Source organism: Anabrus simplex, chromosome X (genome assembly GCF_040414725.1).
Source record: "Anabrus simplex isolate iqAnaSimp1 chromosome X, ASM4041472v1, whole genome shotgun sequence".
Lineage (NCBI taxonomy): Eukaryota > Metazoa > Arthropoda > Insecta > Orthoptera > Tettigoniidae > Anabrus > Anabrus simplex.
Window position 1 is genome coordinate 213473191 of NC_090279.1, and position 19876 is coordinate 213493066.

Here is a 19876-nt window from a genome sequence, read left to right on the forward strand (position 1 = left end):
AAATTGTGCTAACTCCTGCATTACAAATATTATTCAGAGACCTACTTGTTACGTTCTTTCTTGGTGAAATAGGAAATTACGACCTTCAAATTTTACTTGCTGTCGAGGACATAGTGGAGCTAACTTGTAGCATTTCTGACTCGATGTCTTTTACGTGTTTCGCTTGTCAGAACTTTTACCTTACGACCAGTCACATTTTCACTGTGCGATTCTTTCACGTGAAGTCAAGGGGGAGATAATGATAAATTCCTGCCATCGTTGGATACGGCACATGATCTTGAACTCCTCGAGAGGTCACGGTTTCACAGGGCACGAAGAGGTTTCTGGCTCTTGATGAGAGTAACAGGCGTTTTGACGTAATAGCCTTTCAACGAGATATCAAGCAAAGACTGATTTTAGGTCCGACAGTAAGCTTCCAATCACAAGTTGGCAAGCCTGAAGAGGTTGATACCGAAAAATATTCCATTTACCAGCCAACCATAAATTATTACAACTGCAAATATCATCTAGGAAACATCTCCGTCTCATAATCGGTGATCGGGACATAAACCGTAAATTTATCGTATAGCTGCGAGGTTCTCTTGGTCTCAACGGGACACGACTTCACCACATCGCTATCACCACAATACGAGGTCCAGTAACCATACTCCGCAATTATCTATATATGTGAAGCAGAATGTCTGTCTGTCTGTCTGTCTGTCTGTCTGTCTGCTCCTTATACAAATCTATACTGTTCCACCAATCTGAACCAAATTTTGTATATCTACATTTTAGGACCCTGCGGGTGACCCGTCTACAACAAAATGTTAACAGCCCTCTTCATTTCCAAGATTTAGGCCCTTTGGTACATTAACATAGGCTAAGGTAGGTTAAATACCGACTTCGTCGCACAAGGACGAGACAAAGCTCATTTTAAACCTCACGACGCTAAGAACAAAACTCGGCAAGGCCCTACAGGCCCCAAAAACATAGGTTTTAAAATCTTAGAACCAACCATTATAGAGATATTGGTATCACACTACCCCGCTCTAGGAATGGGATGAAGAAATGACCAGCCGTAACCATGAAACATCACCTCAAGGATTATACAGTAGAATACAAGCCTAGTTTTCGAAGTAGGCACGTGCGTGAATGTACAGTAGGCTAGGTGAAGGAGAGGTTTTGCTACGTATATGACTGTGTGGAAAAAGCATTGTGAATGTAAACCACGCCTAGGGATGCAGGTGCGGAGGACCTGGTATATAAAATTAACCGGAAATATTGTCGAATCCATAGGTTTCGGGGTCACTGAGATGAACAGTGACACTCCGCGTGTTATTTGACACTGTTCAGCCCCGATCAAGATGGGGTGGGGGGGGGTGAGAAGGGGTAAAAAAAGTCCAAAATGGCCCAGATTATGGATTTATGTGTGTGCCCCCTCTGGGAGGGGATGGGAGGAGAGTGACGTATCAGTCAATGTCACAATAACGAAATCTACAAATCGTTGCTTCACACATAATTAACAATCAATAAAGTGCGGGAGCAGTGCCTGGTAATTTAGCTAGTTTATATATAATTTCAGGAACTTTACATCATATTGGTATACAGTAAATATATCTTAATGAGTCGGGGAGGCGGGGGGGGGGGGGCGGGGGTCATCCGAAAATTCGTGCAACGAAATAGTGTCATAACTTAACAAATGTGACAGAAGTGTTACCTAGCAACAGTACCTTGAGACCTGCACAGGCCGTAGATCCGTACACCATGGCCACCTGTGAGTACTTCAAATCACAGTTTACAGAGTGTGACATCACGTCACAGATTTTCTTTAAACAGATATTCATTAAAACTAGACAGTCCATGCTACTCAATTCACCCAACAGATATCGCTGAAAAAATGAATGCGAGGACGAATACATCATGAACTTAACAACGAAGGCAACTTTTCAGTGCCCAAATGAAGAGCATCAGCTAAATAAGTTATATTACGTTCCACAGATAGGCATAACGTTGTAATAATAAAAATATCGTACAGTACAGATAAGGCAACCAAAGACGGACACCGATACATTCCGTTCACACTGGAAATGGGGTACAATTCATAAAGGAGAAGTATAGCATATTCCCATTCCCGAAACATTTTTTTTTGCTAGTTGCTTTACGTCGCACCGACACAGATAGGTCTTATGGCGACGATGGGACAGGAAAGGGCGAGGAGTGGGAAGGAAGCGGCCGTGGCCTTAATTAAGGTACATCCCCGGCATTTGCCTGGTGTGAAAATGGGAAACCACGGAAAACCATTTTCAGGGCTGCCGACAGTGGGATTCGAACCTACTATCACCCGAATACTGGATACTGGCCGCACTTAAGCGACTGCAGCTATCTTAGCTATTTTAGCAACTGGCAGAACTTGAATTGAAATCCATAATATGGCTGCCATGTTTTAATTGAGCCTGACCTTCGGTGGTATCTTGAAAAAGTTAGAAACTAACAAACGCTTGCCAACACCTTCGTTTCAAATCCACCCATATTAATATCATTCAGTGTAAATTTTTATGGTGAATAATAACGAGACCGAAGGCTTTTTAATTGCTATTTGCCAGTAGATACATTGCGCTGTATTTACTCGCAAAAAAGGGGGTGTTATGCTCTTTATTAAATCACACGTGTACACTTGGGGTAGTTAAACATCCCCATGAATCACTACACATTCTACCTCCACCACATTGCAGCGTTGTATGTGCATTTCTAAAACGATCGCCGGAAGGTAAAACGTTTTGAACAGTATCGAATTGTTTCAATGTATCTCCCATTTGAGGGGAGGGAAAATTAATGACCTCGATTGAAGGTGTGTGGATGAATAGGGTATATTTATTCACAAGCATCTCCAACCCAATACAATGACCTCTAGTAAAGAAACAACTGGAACTGTCATTATGAGAAAATCTCGACATTGAAATCCCTTGTTCCATAACATATACTCCATCATATCTTTAAAGCCGATATTGTTTTAATTGAAATATTTTTTCTATACATTTACATAACTGAATCAGGCTTTGCTAAAAGTGGATGTACGGTGTTTTTCCCATTTTCACACGAGGAAAATGCTGCGAATCAACCTTAACTGTTACCACGGCCACTATCTTCCCGATCCTAGACCTTCCCCATCCCTACATCGCCGAAAACCATCGATGTGTTGGTGCGACGTCAAATAACACGCAAGAAAAGAAAATCTGTGCAAATAATAAAGATTTACAGAGTGAAACTCAAATGAACGTAAATCATTACTAAATTTCTCTCCCAAGTCTCATTAGTATATCTTCTAAAGTTAATAAAACTACCGTTCGAAAGTGTGTTTTACAAGCGTGTGATATTCTTAGTGTGTTTAGCCTTATTCCTTACCAGTTCCATCATCACTTTCTTCACTATGTACCTGGATTCTTTCGTATCTAACCTTGCCCAACTTCGGACTTCAGAGAGAAAATCGTGAAAAACAACGCGAGGGGAAAGGATTACTTGATTATCGAACTTCTTTCCATTGGTTGGAACTCGTAATGAATACGTTTTTACGGTTGGTGAAAATGGATCTGCACTGTTGTTTGCTGCAGGACAGAATTTATATAAAGTATGACCAAAAAGTCTTCCCTTGATGGTTCTGCTGCAGCGGACACACAACGTAGCGCGACTCAAATGCGGGTATATAAGCACGGACATGTAGGCAAAGGGATTAGTGTGACAGTCGTATGTGTGTGTTTATGTGTGTTTATGTGTGTGTGTGTGTGTGTGTGTGTGTGTGTGTGTGTGTGTGTGTGTGTGTGTGTGTGTGTGTGTGTGTGTGTGTGAGTGAAAAGCGGCCATGTGAATTATGGCGACGTGATTACCAAATGCGTCCAAACAGGACCAACGGTCCTGTTATTATATTCTCGGCTACCGAAGGTAAAACACCGATGGGCATCCATCGGAGAAAGAAGACTGTGTATGGAGGAAGCATGTCTGTCGAAAATCACCGTTGTGGAATAGTACAGCAAGTTCTCTGCGGGTCATGTTTCCACAGAAGACACCGGTCGATCTGGGAGGCAAGCCTCATCCTTGCAAACAACAAGTGAGCGGTGGATGAGGTGACAGTCCTGACCTCTCCCCATGCGGTTATCACGCCTTCGCTTCCTGTTGAACGAGGATGTACAGGACTTCTTCACGCAGCAGGACTGTACAGCCACCGAACAGAAACTATTTGACTGCCCCGTATATTTGACTACACAATTCACAAATTCTTAAATAGTAACAGTATACGCAGGCTGATTCAGCTAACCATAGTGAGCGATAGAGAACAGCAATGCTCGGCACAGCGGACGTCATCACGCACCCCTGTTTAATAATGGACCTTATTTTAAAAGCCTACTAAATGGCTTTAAATAACAACATACCTACTTTACCTTTCCCGTGCAGGTTGCACCATTACTGTTGGATCACATATGTGACACAAAATATGGTATATGCGACTCTAAAGAAAATAAATACTCCCCAAAAATTGCTTAGAAGACATTTTAATCACCTCTCTGCAATCGTCTTCAGTAAATACGAGTATAAACTCCTTGAAATTGGCCACCGCGACAAAGTCAGCCTATGAAATGCAGAATAAACTAATAACAATTTTCCGCGAATACAATAAATTGTAATTAAATGAAAATACCCGCAAAACAATTTTAGTCTTCCTTCCAGTAGAGTTACACTAAATAACAACAAGCACTTTGAAGTTCTCGGGAATAAAGGTCGTCCTGGAAGGCAACGAACAATGGTGAGAAATATTGAAGAAGTTAGCTGCAACAGCGCATCTGCATTTAATTTTGGAGACCTTGAAACTTGATATCATTACATTACCACACAACTATACATAGAAGGTTTAAACGATACTAATCAGCAGTAATGTGCGGAGTGTCAAATTTGTGAACAGTAAATTATTGAAAAAAAGTGTCTCTGACAAGCAATTTAATGTATTTACTTTTAAGGAATATATATACAGTATATGCGCTGATGGTAATGTTGTTAAAATGTTAAAGAAGTCACAATTATTACAAATAGTGCTATGTACAGCAAACGCTGTATACAGCCTATGTTACACGTACTATTTTTTAATGTTCTTTCTTCTGAATCTCGACCTTCAAATTGTACTTGTTTTCAAGGAGTTAACTTTTCAGGCTCACGTCTTTTACGAATTACGGATTTAGGGGAACTATACTCTTCATTGGTCAAACTGCGTTGTAGGCCTACAAAGTGCGATATAAGAGGTGAGTATTTAAACATCGCTTAGTTATTGCTGGAAACACTGGCTCACTCCCATCCAATCATTCTCCTTTACCGCTACTAATGACAACTGTTCTACACAATATTGAATATGATGGATTTTTTCACTCAAAATTCGTGAATTTTCACTACCTTTTTTCAATTTTCTCTAAATCAAAGAAAAATAAAATCACTTGACTTGAGCACAAAGCATGTAAATACTATTTGAAGAACCAGCTGTAGAAGTTGTTACATAATAAGGCATATATTATAACATTCCAATGTATGTCAGGATGAGATTGGTGAACACATTGGAAGTTTATGTTGAGAAATAATGTCAATGAAATCTTATGTCCGGTTATCACACCTCCAGGTGAATTTGAGTTCAGTTGACTTGTATAATTATGTGAACGGCATCGCTGAATTGAAGATATCGGCGGATTGATAACAAGCTCTAAACCCCGTGGTGCCTTGGAAATATTGGTAGACAATTAAACATCGTGGAACATAGGGCAGGATTAAATGAATAATACACATTCCTCAAGTAAAGTTACTGAAATGCGTATGAACGGCAGAATATCAATGACAGAATGTTACTGAGGGCCATGAAATGTGTGAATAATAAGTTTATATGAGAGGGCCATACCTTGTACATCTAGTCTCGCACGATTCGACGATCGAGATGAAGAATGAAACTGTCGATTACTAACCTAAATACAAGGCAGCAATTATTAAATAAGTTCCTTTGCTAGTACAGCTGATTTATACGAGATCGTTACGCATTATGTGTCAAATGTTTCCAATTGTCAAGAACATATGGGAGCTAGAAGCATAGAAGAATTTTAAAAAGCAAACCGTCTGCGATTATTATGTTGTTGTAGAATTTGTTTTGTCTCTGAGGAAGTTGACTCTCAATCTGTATCTTAGAAGGATCGGAAGCAAAAATTCGTGGGGAAAAGATTGTGTTGAAGTGATATATTAGCGTGATATTGGCATATTATAAACACATATTATATTGTAAAACAAGATATCTTGTTATCGATAGTGCAAAGGCAAGTGTGTCAATTGAACTGTAAAATTGTATCAAGGTGTATGACCCTGTCCTAATTGATATCTCCGAGTTTCAGGTAACATGGAACCGTCAGTTATTGGTTATACATATGAGATGACTGCACGTATTAACATGAACAACTAAAATAGAGTGACCTCGAAGGATCTGGCCAGGAATGTGATGGACACTAATGGACAATATTTATAGTTGAGAGCTGAACATGGAAGGTGACACCGTCGTGGAGCAACAACCTAGGATGAGTACTTAAATATCGTCTATATATTCCGCCATGTAGTTGCTTATTTTAGATGTAGAGTAGTATTTATTTTAATGTCGATTTGACATGTATAATTTTCAACTTGAAGGCGACCGTTATTTGTTAATCATTGCGTTGTATTACTTATGATCGTTGCGTCTAGTGCGGTGAGTCAATCTACGTTGTGATAATATGCGATCGGTCGTGTAAGTTTTCTTTTAATGTCTTCTAGCAAGGTTTTACGGAATGATTTTCGGCATGGATGTTATTGGTACCGTAATGGTGTTATTGTGATAAACGTTAACTTAACTCGGGGCTCAAAATACCTCGGAGGAGCTCAGTATTTGCGACGTGCGATTCTATGGTATTCAAATATTATGTGCTTGTGCAGAAATACGGTGTTTGATAATGGATGTGTGATATTATTGTGGTGATATGGTGTTAATGCGGCAACGTATTTAGTAGTTTTTTTGACGTAATTGCCTGAGTAGATTGTTCCTAGGTATTGTGAATTCGCTGTGCATGACGATTTGTGCGACGTGATAAGGTGCTTGATACGGTAGGATCTTTGAAAATATGTACGTGGATAGAGAGATGTGGATGGTTATAGACGTGTCATTAGGATTGCGTATTTTATGATGATGTAATGTGAAGGTCCTGATGATGGCATTGGCGGTAGGAATTGTGTTGGTCATGCGTGAATTTTGATGTTGTTGTGATGAATGATTTATTTAGGCACGAGGCCGTATTTTAGAATAATGTTATAGGATTTTGCACTCACGAACACTAATAGATGGTCGTCACATTTATCCTATTTAAATACAAGATTGACCAGAGCGCACGGTATTAAAGGGATGTTTAGGATCTTCGCAAAATAATCGGTAACGTAAAGATATTGGGTCATGTCGTAAAGGAAATGTGATCTCCTATGGTAAGTAAATCATTTCTTTGCTAGTTGGATATTTTGTAGATCATTTGAGTTGACGCCTAGTGCTGATGTAGTTATTTCAGGCCAAACGTCGCAGTGGAATCCGGAGGCGCAGAATCAACGTAGTTAGAGAAGGTTATTGTAGATGCTGCAATGTCTATTGATGTCCTTTGTTTAGGTGCAGTCTTCGATGAATGTTCGAGAGGATCGAGTCTGTCTTTTAAATACATGATTTTGATGGATGACATATTATGCTACGATCCTGTGTCTTTCAAACATTTCTCTTGCATTTATGATGATTTATGAATATAGAATAACGGTGTTTTCAAGTTGCTAGGTAGACAGTTTACCGATAAATAATGCGATGATTTAAATTAAAATGACGGAATATTATGAGATATTTGAGTAGGAACTGCATTCTGAAGTGGACGATTCAATAATTCTCAGTTATTTATTTCGAAATGCGTGATGGATAATAGATCTTTCACTGTAAGCCTTCAGCAGAGGGACACTTTGTCTCTTTTGTTTTTCGATTTTCTCTTGATTGACGATGTTATAAGTTCTTTGTAACAAGAGCATGAAGTTAGGTGTTTATTTCAATTTGAACGTAACATTCATTTTTTTTCTTTCTATATCCGTTTGTGTTGCTAATAATTTGCTCATAATGTAATTGACATTCGAAGCTATTTGAAGTCATTAAACGGAAAATCCTTCCATAAATGAACATTTTACAGAGTTCTCATTTGATGTAGCGTAGGAATACTAGGATAGTTATTTAATTTAGAATAAAATGAAATGATGGTCAATGTATCTTGATGAATATGCCAATATCCTAGATCTCTAAACAATCTGTTGCGGAATAGTCATGTAATTTTAGGCAGGAAATGATGATTACGTTCTACGTTTAAACCACACTAATAGCAGTCCACTATATAAACCTGTGACCCGACTCGTCGGACTTGCACGTCCCTAGAGTGGAGGCTTCATGGATCTCCGAATGCTTTGCTTTGCCGCGGCATAACCCAACACTGAGATACAGAATTAAGATGTGCAAAATGGTCACAGGGATTGCTGTCAGGGCTCAATATATTATATCATATTTTGTCTGATGTCTTAACGATAAAAGTAATATCTTCCTCTCACTCTTCTTTTTAATATACTGAATTACTTCCACCACTCCTGTTCGAACATCTCTTCACAAACTCTCATCCTTATTCCTATATCTGCCTTAACCTGCTGGAATTATCCGCTTTTGGGTCTTCTGCCTTCTCCTTTCACGCCAAACACTTGTAATGTCCCATTAACTACTTTTACGGTTTTCGGAGACGCTGAGGAGCCAGAATTTTGTCCCGCAGGAGTTCTTTAACGTGCCAGTAAATCTGCCGACACGATGCTGACATATTTGAGCACCTTCAAATACCATCGGACTGAGCCATTGTGGGGTCAGGAGGCCGGCGCTCTGAGCTACTCAGTCCTGCATAAACACTTGTTTACTGTTCTCCTTTCCTCCTTTCTCTGCAGGAGCCCATGCCATCTTAAACGTATCCGTTCTATCCTTTCCGTGAGACTGTTTATTCGGAGCCTCTCCCTCACTTCGCCATCATTAAGAAGATGCCTTCTTGTTTCGCACATCAAACTTCATACGAACTTAATTTCGTTTGCCTGCATTTTCCTCTCCTGGACTTCGGTGGTCATTCCCCTATATCTGCTCCACTGTCAGGGTAGGTACTAAGGAGTTTCCTCGTATTCCTACAGCAGCCCTCGTACGCTCCGAAAGAATCCTCCTGCTAACTGTACCCTGCTTCCGCACACACAGATTATCCTTCCGTCTCAAGATAGATCACTTCCCAAGTATTCATACTTCTTCACCACTTCTAATAGCTGGCCATTTATTTTCATAGACTCCTTTCAATTCATCTCCTTTCAATTCATCTCCTTTCTTTTTTTTTTACTACAACAGCGTTACATTTCTCTTTTACTAATTTCTATTCCCCGACCCTCAATTATTTAATTCCAATTTGGTGTTGTATTTGTTCCCCAGTCTCCAACATCAATACTTCACATCACAGCCTGCACGATTGATAGGTAGCATCGCCCGTCAAATATTTTGTATTGTTAATTTCGTAACGCAAATTTTCAGATGACCCACAGCCATAAGACCTATTTACAGGTACTCGAACAAGTATTCGTACTCCTCACATTATGCGAGAAAGGGACGTACATGTGCGTAGATTTAAGGGAAAATATAAAAAGGTAATATAAATAACACACGGATTGCATGGATTGGAATGTTATTTATTACCATCAATAATTGCTTACAATATGAAGGTACGTCTGAAACAGAAAAGACACCCGCATTCCCTCTAAAGGATTACACACGGATAAAGTATTCGTACATCATATCCAGTACCAGACGTTTTTTCATTTTTCAATACTTCGTCGGGTTCCCCTTTGCTTTTATTTATTGCCTGCAGTCGTCGTGGCATGGAAGCAATTAAGTTCATGGTAACCGATGACGCAATGCTGTTCCATTCTTCCAGTTTGGCAGTTTGAAGATCATTCCTGTTGGAGATTACCCTGGATCGTGATTCTCTGTCCAATATCTCCCATACTTGCTCTATCGGATTGATATCGGGGGACTGACGGATGTAGGAAGATGCTTTGGCACATTGTAAAGTATCCACATCTTTGAATTATGGTCGGAGTGTTTTGGATCATTGTCCTGCATGAACATGAAATTATGTTTCAAACCAAGTTTCCTAGCTGTGTTTCAAGAATATATATGTAGAATTTGTCATCCATGCTTCCATCTATAAAACACAAATTTCCAACACCGGCAACTCTCATGACTCCGCCAGACAATAACGGAGAAGTAACATTTCTGTGTTTGGTTTTCGCCACACTAATCTTCTTCCAACGAAACCAAATACGTTATATTTACTTTCATCAGTGAAAATCACACGCTTGCAAAATTCTTCCATCTTATTCACATGTTTTAAAGTAAATTCTAGGCGTTTCTTGCCGTTCCTTGCACTAACAAAAACAATTTTCCTAGACACTCGATCATTATACCCTGCTGTTTTCAAGGTATTTCGCGCAGTATCTGTACACACCTTAACGCCCCGCTTCTCCAACTCGGCAGCAATATGAGGGACACTAGTTTTCGTTTCCCTTTTCAAATTTCGAACAATAAACGCCCTCTGAGACAGTACTTGCAAACGACCGTTTCTGGGCCTGTTCCGTACACTTTTAGTCACACAATACCTGTCAATGATGGATTGAACTGTCGACCGAGGTTGATCGATTATTCGTGAAATGTGAGACAGAGAGTTTGTTTCATTGTGAAGCTTGATATTTTCCTTTCCTCTTGTGTTGTTTTGTGTCCTTTTTTGCCCCAGTTCGCTTGTTTGGACCTTGTGTCAACTGCAAGCGTACACAGCGGTTGTACATAGACTGCAGTACACGTGTGCCACTGCTTCTTGGCGTACGAATACTTTTACGAGGTGCGTAAAGTCAGACTCAACCTGTACAATCAGCGATCTAGACCTCTTGATGCAATGAAATGGGGAAAAGGACGTTCAGACATTACGTCTCATTATATATTCATCCATAAATCCCCGTGGATATCAATATATTTATCCAGAGACGCCATGAATGTATAAATAGTCAGCATTTTCAGGTGTACGAATACTTTTTCGTATGTTAAAACGAGCGAGTTGGTTTGCCGCGAGCTTGAATTCGACAGATAGTAAGTTTGGAACCCAATAAATCTGAAGATGGTTTTCTGTAGTTTCTCATTTTCACATCGCTGTCGCTTCCTTCAATTATCGTCTCTTTCCTATCCGATAGTCAACGTAAGAATTTTCTGAGTTGGCGTGACGAAAAGCAAAAAAACAAACAAACAAAACAATGCTTGTATAAAATGCGTGGTAAGCTTTGACGTTTCGGCACAAAGTCGCTCCTCCTTTCTGGGTCGGGAAACCGCGCATAAACGGCGTTTAATGGTTAAGCTCTTAAATATTTTTTTCACCGTCCCGGTTGTTTTTTTGGAAAAACCCACCACCCTCGGAAACTTCATTGAATCCATTCAGGTACAGCTATCTATTGACATTAATAGGGCTAGAAGAACATTAGAAATAGTCCTTAGTATATCAAGCCTTATCTCTTTTCTTTCAATGTTGATGACATTTCCCAGAGGAAGAAGTAGGGTTCCCCAAACTACGAAAAACGTCAAATTAAGTAATTTCTTCAGTTATGCCGAAAGCTGAAGGGCTAAAAGTCCCGGAAGGGTTTCAAATTATGAGTCGTGGAAAGTAAAGAACAAATTTCGAAAAACACTTCCGGCCTAAATTCAGTTCCAGAAAAACAGTCTAAAATCACGTGCTACTTTACTCGCATTCTTTTTTATTCAAATCCTAGAAAAAATAAGTTATTTGCATTATTATTTCTGTAATGTGTTCCTTGGTTCAGTACACTCAGGAGTTTGTAATTTTTTTAAGAATATACTTATCAGGGCTTAAGTGAAATTATGGATTTACTCACATTAGCACTCGTAGAGGTAGAAAATGGCAAACTGCTAATACAATCGACCGAACAACGATGATTAAGAAAGGGATGGTAGATTTTAGGAATAAATAAAGAATATATTCTTATACCTGATTATGTTTTATTTACCTAATACTCTTAGCTCATATCCCTAGGAAGTTTCCAACATTGCCTGAAGGGTTAGAACTGTGGATCTTATTTCTTGGTATCGAGTCGAGCCTCTATGGACTGCGTGATAACGAGAGCCCGAACGTTTATGCAGTAATAGGTTGGAATGCAAAGCAATTTACGTTGTAGGAGCTGTCGTCTACCCGCCCTTCAGTAGTGTAGCGAGAGTAACATAAATTGCAGGGGTTCTAATACACTAGGACACAAATATCCATGCAAATCTAGTTTTCCGGGTAGAATACAGTTATTCGCTTGAGTATGTATTCTAACCTATTACTACCTAACATACATCTTCTATTGATAACTTAATTTCATTTCAGTATTTGATCTTGTTAATCTGTGGGCTTTGATACCTCTCCAGTATTTCTCGAGCCCATCAGCCAGCGCCTAACTGTGCTCTTCGGGTTGAGAGGTCCTCTCTACCTTCAGGGTTTGAATTCCATTTTGAAGCCTGGGTACCTCTTTTCCAATTTTAGAAATTTGACCCTGTCATTAATTTCACTTTCTGCGACCCCAAATTATCTGAAATCCATTTCACATTCCTGGAGGCACCTCGGCATTGTCGACACCAGTTTGATGAAATTCGACATTTGTTTTTGATCATCTTATATCGTGGAGCATAGTTTTACCGAATTATAATTTGTTTTCTATTACTTGCTACAATTCCTGCCCCATTGTACTTTATATCCGTAGTGTATTTTGCAGATCTTTTGTGGCCGCTAAGAAGTACCTTACAAGTAGTCTAGAACGTTGTTAAACTAAGCAGCGATTAGTTACAAGACCTTTGCCCTAACCTTCACGCGAGGAACAATAAATTATCGTAAAGCTGCTAACTACTAATGCCATTAAGTCTGCAGAATGGGGCTTTCAGCCAATCAACACTGCTGTCACATCCCGTTGTGGTTCCCACCCAGCTCCTTAGTCGTAGTATATTATGTGAGGGGCAGGATTATTGGTTAGGATTTGTACTCCGCTGTAATCGCAATGCGTGTTTGTGTGAACTTAACAGTTCTCCAGTATAACATTCTCCTGATTACTTGCCTGGGAATGAACTTTCTGAGGAGATGCCAACTATATGACGCTGTAAACCAACATAATGATGTTACAACTGGGTGCCACAAGGGATCTTAGCGTCTCACTGGTGGGGATGAACATACATTTTGAACTCAATCATCATTCGAGATAACTAGAAAAGCATTAATTCAACAGTATTTCTTAAGTAATAATAAGAGGGATGATTTACACAGGGTGTAACAACAACGTATGGCCCAATTTTCAGGATGCATTCATCGCACGTAGAAGAAGAATATAAGTTATATGGACGTGGGTCTGGAAACGATTTACTTCCATGTTAGAACTCTACGTAGTACATTAATAATGGTAAACACAAAGGGACTCAACGTATCGCCATACCACACGAACAGAGCCCGGATGTTTAGGCAGAAATATGGAAGGACAGGTGTTTTGAGGACGTGTATACAAATTCGGTTTGAATAAAACATCATTGGTAGGGGCAATTGATTCACCTGCTATACACGAAACAATGGGACAGTCTCTTCAAAAAAATTGAGTCATCAGTCCTGTCCAAGGCGTTTGAAGTTAGAATTACTAATTAGAAATTATTGTTATTATTAGGAGCCTCTGTGGCTCAGGCGGCAAAGCACCCGTTCTCACTTCTGGGTTCCATGTCATCTTTCATTCCACTATCATTTCCTTTCATCTGTTAGTAATCTTGCCCCAGAAGAGTACGACATGGCAAAATTCCTATCCTCGTCGCTAGATGGCGCCTTCATTCATTCCATTCATGACCCGGTTGAATGACAGGCAATAGATTTGATATTTTGTTGTTATTATTATTATTATTATGATTATTATTATTATTATTATTATTATTATTATTATTATTATTATTATTACGGTGATCCCGTGGCTCACAGAAAAATCTAAAGCACCTGTGTTGAATGCTGGAGAGGATATTGCTTGGAGAAAACACTTACTTTAACAAAAATTTGATATTTTATTTATTACCTTTCTTAAATTTCAGAGAGCGTTGCTTAATGACATAACAAAAACAATTGAAATATTACTTGTAGATATTGTATAAAATGCGTGGTAAGCTTTGACGTTTCGGCACAAATTCGCTCCTCCTTTCTGGGTCGACCTCTGACCTCGTCAGCTTCAAGAATGCATTGGACTTAGAAGTCCTCAATCAAGTACAAGATTAACTGGAACAAACTCCCAGTGGTTAACCTACATATGAAGCAGCATAATTACTCCAAACAGGTGCAATGTTACACATTCTGACGACCTAAATGCATAGAGAGTATTCACAATCAGGCAATCAGTTGCGATTTACATTTTCAATTACACTAGTAACCAATTGGGTTAATATACAATTTGCCCCATGTTGGGCTTTTCCATTACAAGGTTTCACAGTCGGGTTAAATATTGTTCTTTAAGGGAACTTAAATGAAGACACGGTTACACGAATTACCATTAGGCATACAGAGGGGTATAATTACCCATACTACAAGGCCTTAAGGAAGAAGAAAATGTTACACAAAACAGGCCATTAACTAAAGGCGAGGAGGCGAAACACCTGCACCCCTTAACAAACATTCGGAAAAATACAAGAACCTAAATGGGCAAAAGGCCCAATAACACAGAGGCTAATCCCATACTACAACAGGTGCAAAGGGGGAGAGGTGAAATTAAAGGCCGAGACAAGATTTACAAAATTTAGAGGTTGAACACATTAATCACTCAGCTCAAAAGGAGAAGGGGAGAGAATAGAGGGTCACCACTCGTGCTCTCTTACATTAATTTTTCCCCAGTAGGGAATATAAATAGTGTGCGAATACTGCGCTGAAGATCCTACATTTAAGCCCAAAAAGAAAACATTAAATATTATATATCAAGAGAAGTGCTGAAATTTTCCCTCCGAACACACACGCCGGCACCATCACATATTTAGGTAAATTCTGCCATCACCTATTAGCGCTGGATCTTCTTCAAGTCCCACTCTCAATAACCGGAGGAAATCAGACAAGACGGTCCTAACATGCACTCCTTAAATAGCTCCGTAGGGTAAGTTCCAGATAAACTTAAAATCCAGAGGACACATGGGCTAAATTTACATAGACTCCCCCGGGTTGGATTGGCTAGGGAAATTAGTTACAGGCACGACATAGGCAGATTATCTTAGAGGAGGTACCAGGTGAAGTACTGACAACTGAGGTACATAAAAACAATCATCAGAAGAAAGGTTTACCAATTATGACAAATTAATTTTCTCTGGCGATTAACTGGGACTTATCCTACCAGAGATCGTTAGAAAATAGATGCTAGAGCCATCTACCCAACGGAGAAGAAAGTTTTAGGAAGAAATAGAAGTTCGTGTTCAGTGCTATAGTTGACCCTAGGGAAGGCGCGCAGATAAATAGCTGGGGAAGGTGTGCACATGGCATTATTATTATTATTATTATTATTATTATTATTATTATTATTATTATTATTATTATGCAAGTAGGAGAATGACTGGATACAGCATGTCTTTTTTCAGGAATTTCTTTCTTGAACAACAATTTACCGGCGACTGCAAGGTGATTCAACGACAGATGAAAGAATCCGAATACGAGTGTAGCCAGTAAATTCCAGAATACGAATTTCAAATCTTAAAGTTGTATGTTCGATCTTTACAGAAATATCTCGAGAAAATTAAGAAAAATTTGTCTTACAACACAACATACTATAAACTCAGTGTAACTTCTCAAGATTAATTTTGAAACACTGTATTAAAACGCTGAAGTATTCCACTCAGGTTACCAGAACATAATATTGGCCTCATGAATCATCCATTTAAAACATACGGTGGCGCTGCGGTGATGCAGGTATGCCTGGAATGTGAACGGGTTTAGCACGACGATACAATACAGATAATTATTTACCGTAGGATCCTGTGCAGCTGTGTAAATAATATTACTTCCATGTGAGAAGATCAAACAGAGGAGATAATACGAACACCTAACTTCATTCAAATGCATCGCCCAGATACGTAATCTATTGAGTGCAGTAACTTAGATTGCTACCTTAATGAACGAAACCTGCATTAAAGCTCTGTACGAACATTTGCATACACATCAGTGGCTCTCAAAGACCTCTGCTAAATACGCTTGTGTTAAAAATCAGACTGACGTGGTAGCTATGCCCTGATGCATTATCGTAAGTGGTAAACAGCGAACTTCGAACACAACTCAAAGGAAATTACTGCACGTACTGAATAGACTCAGATAACAAAGCTACTTAACTCACTGGCGGTCAATCCAAACATGGAGATTTAGGCAAGTAATTGAATAGTGAAAAGCACATTCACTGTGCATTTCATGAGGTACGGTTCCACTTTATGCAGACTAATCGCCAGGGTTTACAAATAGAAACGCTCGATAACATGGAGTTTTTAGTTGTCACAAAGAGACAAAAATATCACAAATGTCACGAACAAGTAGGAATGGATGAAGTTTACTATAAATTATGGAGCTGTTAGAACATCTGCACACAAGCAGAAAGCATTTAAAATACAGTGCTGTGGTTATTTATGGGTTTGTAAACTGAAATAATGAACTCCTGATAAAATTTCGTGAAATTAATACAGTGGTAAATTACGTGGCTCATGTTTATGAAGAATTATGAATACAAGACGTAATAGTTGGGCAAGAAACAGGAGCACGCTTGTCTTTTTCTTTTTGTTCCATGCCAAGTTCCATTGACACTGATGATGGGATAATTGCCTTGTGCTAGAAATTCCAGTCCACTCCTTGCTGTTTCATTTTCAAGATGTTCGCCTTCTTTTGACACCACTTCATCCCTACAATTTGCCTCGTAATAGCAATTACAGTATCTCGTAGCAGTCATTTAATTTCATTTCATAGTTATTTAATTCCGTAAGTTCTCGACTAACTTCTGAGCGCTTTGAGAGTACTAATCATCTTTTCAACTCATCAAATGAGGAACTGTCAAACATTCTAGTATGAATGCAAGACACGTAAAACAGGAATTACCGAGCTCGATAGCTGCAGTCGCTTAAGTACGGCCAGTATCCAGTATTCGGGAGATAGTAGGTTCGAACCCCACTGTCGGCAGCCCTGAAAATGGTTTTCCGTGGTTTCCCATTTTCACACCAAGCAAATGCTGGGGCTGTACCTCAATTAAGGCCACGGCCGCTTCCTTCCCACTCCCAGCCCTTTCCTGTCCCATCGTCGCCATAAGACCTATCTGCATCAGTGCGACGTAAAGCAACTAGCAAAAAAAAAAAAAAAAAAACAAACAGGAATTACTGAGGGGATATGTCTCCACGCCATACAACAAGGCAAACCAAACATAACTTTTGTCAATCCATTTTCCTTAGTTCGATGCCAGGTAATTCGATTACCAATTTACGGGTTAGGATATTAGAAGAGCTCGTATGTTTAAGCATTTTTAGGTTAGAATGCAAACTTACTGAAGCGAATCCCGGACAACAGTTCTGCTGTAATGATTGCATAACGTTCAGGGGTCGGCCTACTGGAATCCCTAGGAGTTACGTTACCCTCACTACATTACATAAGGGCGGCCTAGATATTTCTTATGATGAATTTTTCCAGAAATAATATTTCATTATTATAATTACATACTGTATTTTATGTATTCCAGACCTTTATTGTCACGCTCACTGGTGGGCGGATGATTTATTTTTTAATAAATCTTACTACTACTGGAAACATTTGTTTGCACTATAACATATTGCAAACTAAACATCCAGGATCTAATTGTTATCTTTGAGTTATATTTTTAGATTTCTATCTTTCAACCGGAACATTTTACTGTTGTCACAGAATTTCGTCCGTGGTCGGTACTAAGTTACGAGAGTTCGTGTTCAAATCCCGAGAACGACATCTGGCCATTTGCCTTACAGTATACAAAAACTAAATCGCCACAGTTGGTCTGTATGTTACCTGGTAACACTGAAAAAAATACGTCAATATCACTTACTGGTATTAATACGCCAGCTCCTACACAGCAATTCACCTCAGTACACTTCCTCTAAATTTCACTTTCTCCTCTTTCATAACTGTAACACTATCGCCGGCAGTACCATTGCTATTCCCCTCCGCCATTCTTTTACTGTGACCGCTTCCAGACTTAGGGATTCATTACCAGTCAGTGACACGGACAGTGACTCATTCCAAATTCAAGACATCTTGCTGTTGAAAGCCATCGACTGACGTGTGTACGATGCAGCTGAGTGGCGATGGACTATGAGCGTTTCTCTTGTATTTGCTCAATGTAAAATATACTTTAATATATTTAATACATGCGTCAGTGAGAGTGTGAGTTATACAACTCGGCTACATTATAAGTTAATTTATCTGCAGAGAAGTGTTGCGAGAGAAGAAAAGTGAACTTATTAGCCCCACCTCCACAATCCTTCATTTGCAACTAGTGCTGTGGCCTCATTTAGTTCTATACCTCTTATCTTTAAATCGTTAGAAACTTAGTCTAACTATCTCTCTCTACTTCTTTAGCCTCCATGACGAAGACCATTATTCTCCTAGGTAACCTATCCTCGTGTATTCGCCTCACATGACCCCACCACCGAAGCCTGTTCGAGTTCATTCCTATCTTAGCCTTTATGCACTCATTCAGAGTTTCCTGCTGTCATTGTTCCCACCTGCTTGTATCAGCAGCCATTGTCACTACTTTCGTGTCTGTTACTTCTAGCTTATGAATAAGATATCCTTAGTCCACCCAGCTTTCACTCCCGTGATGCAATTTTTTTCTTCTGAAAACAGACCGATGTACAGATATTTCGTCTGGGATCTGACTTCTTTCTTACAAATTATTGTTGATCACAACAGCGAGCTTACCTCACTGCACCTTGATTTAATCTCGCTTCCTGCGAGAACACACATCCTACATATTTGAAATTATCTACCTGTTTCAGTTTTGTATATCCAATCTGACTTTCAATTCTCTAGCATTTCTTACCTTAGAATGGCTAATATTCATACCATACTCATTGGACCTATTTTCAAGTACCAAGATATTAGACTCCAGCTTTCGGCACAATCTGCCAGTAAGACCACACCGTCAGGATGGGCCAAACTGCTTGCTACATTTCCAACTTAATGAATCCCTCCTTGCCACTTTATACCCTTCAGCAGATGATTCATTTTAACTAGGAATACATAAACAAGTACAAACATTTTATATCCAACCCTTGTACATTTATCTACAGGGTCGGGTATGAAGCGAGATGAATTTTCGTAGCGAGTTTTTACGACCGGATGCCCTTCCTGACGTCAACCAAATCAGAGGATGAAATGAGACAAATGGCATGATATATGATAGTAGGAAGGGGACGGTGAAATCCGGTACCGGCACACAGCCTACTCCTGTCAAATAGCACCAAGGGGTCTGCTCAATGCTTAACGTCTCCAGCCGACGTTCAAAAGCGTCATATGCCCTCACTCCATATGAACACTGCGGAGAGATTCGGAATGAAACCCAGGCTTTTGGCACGCAATCTAGTGATTAGAGATTGAATTCCACCACCTCTCATGACCTGTCCGTCAACATTCTGTTTCGACCAACAGGACTCGTACCGACAAACCACCGTCAGACCATAGAGACT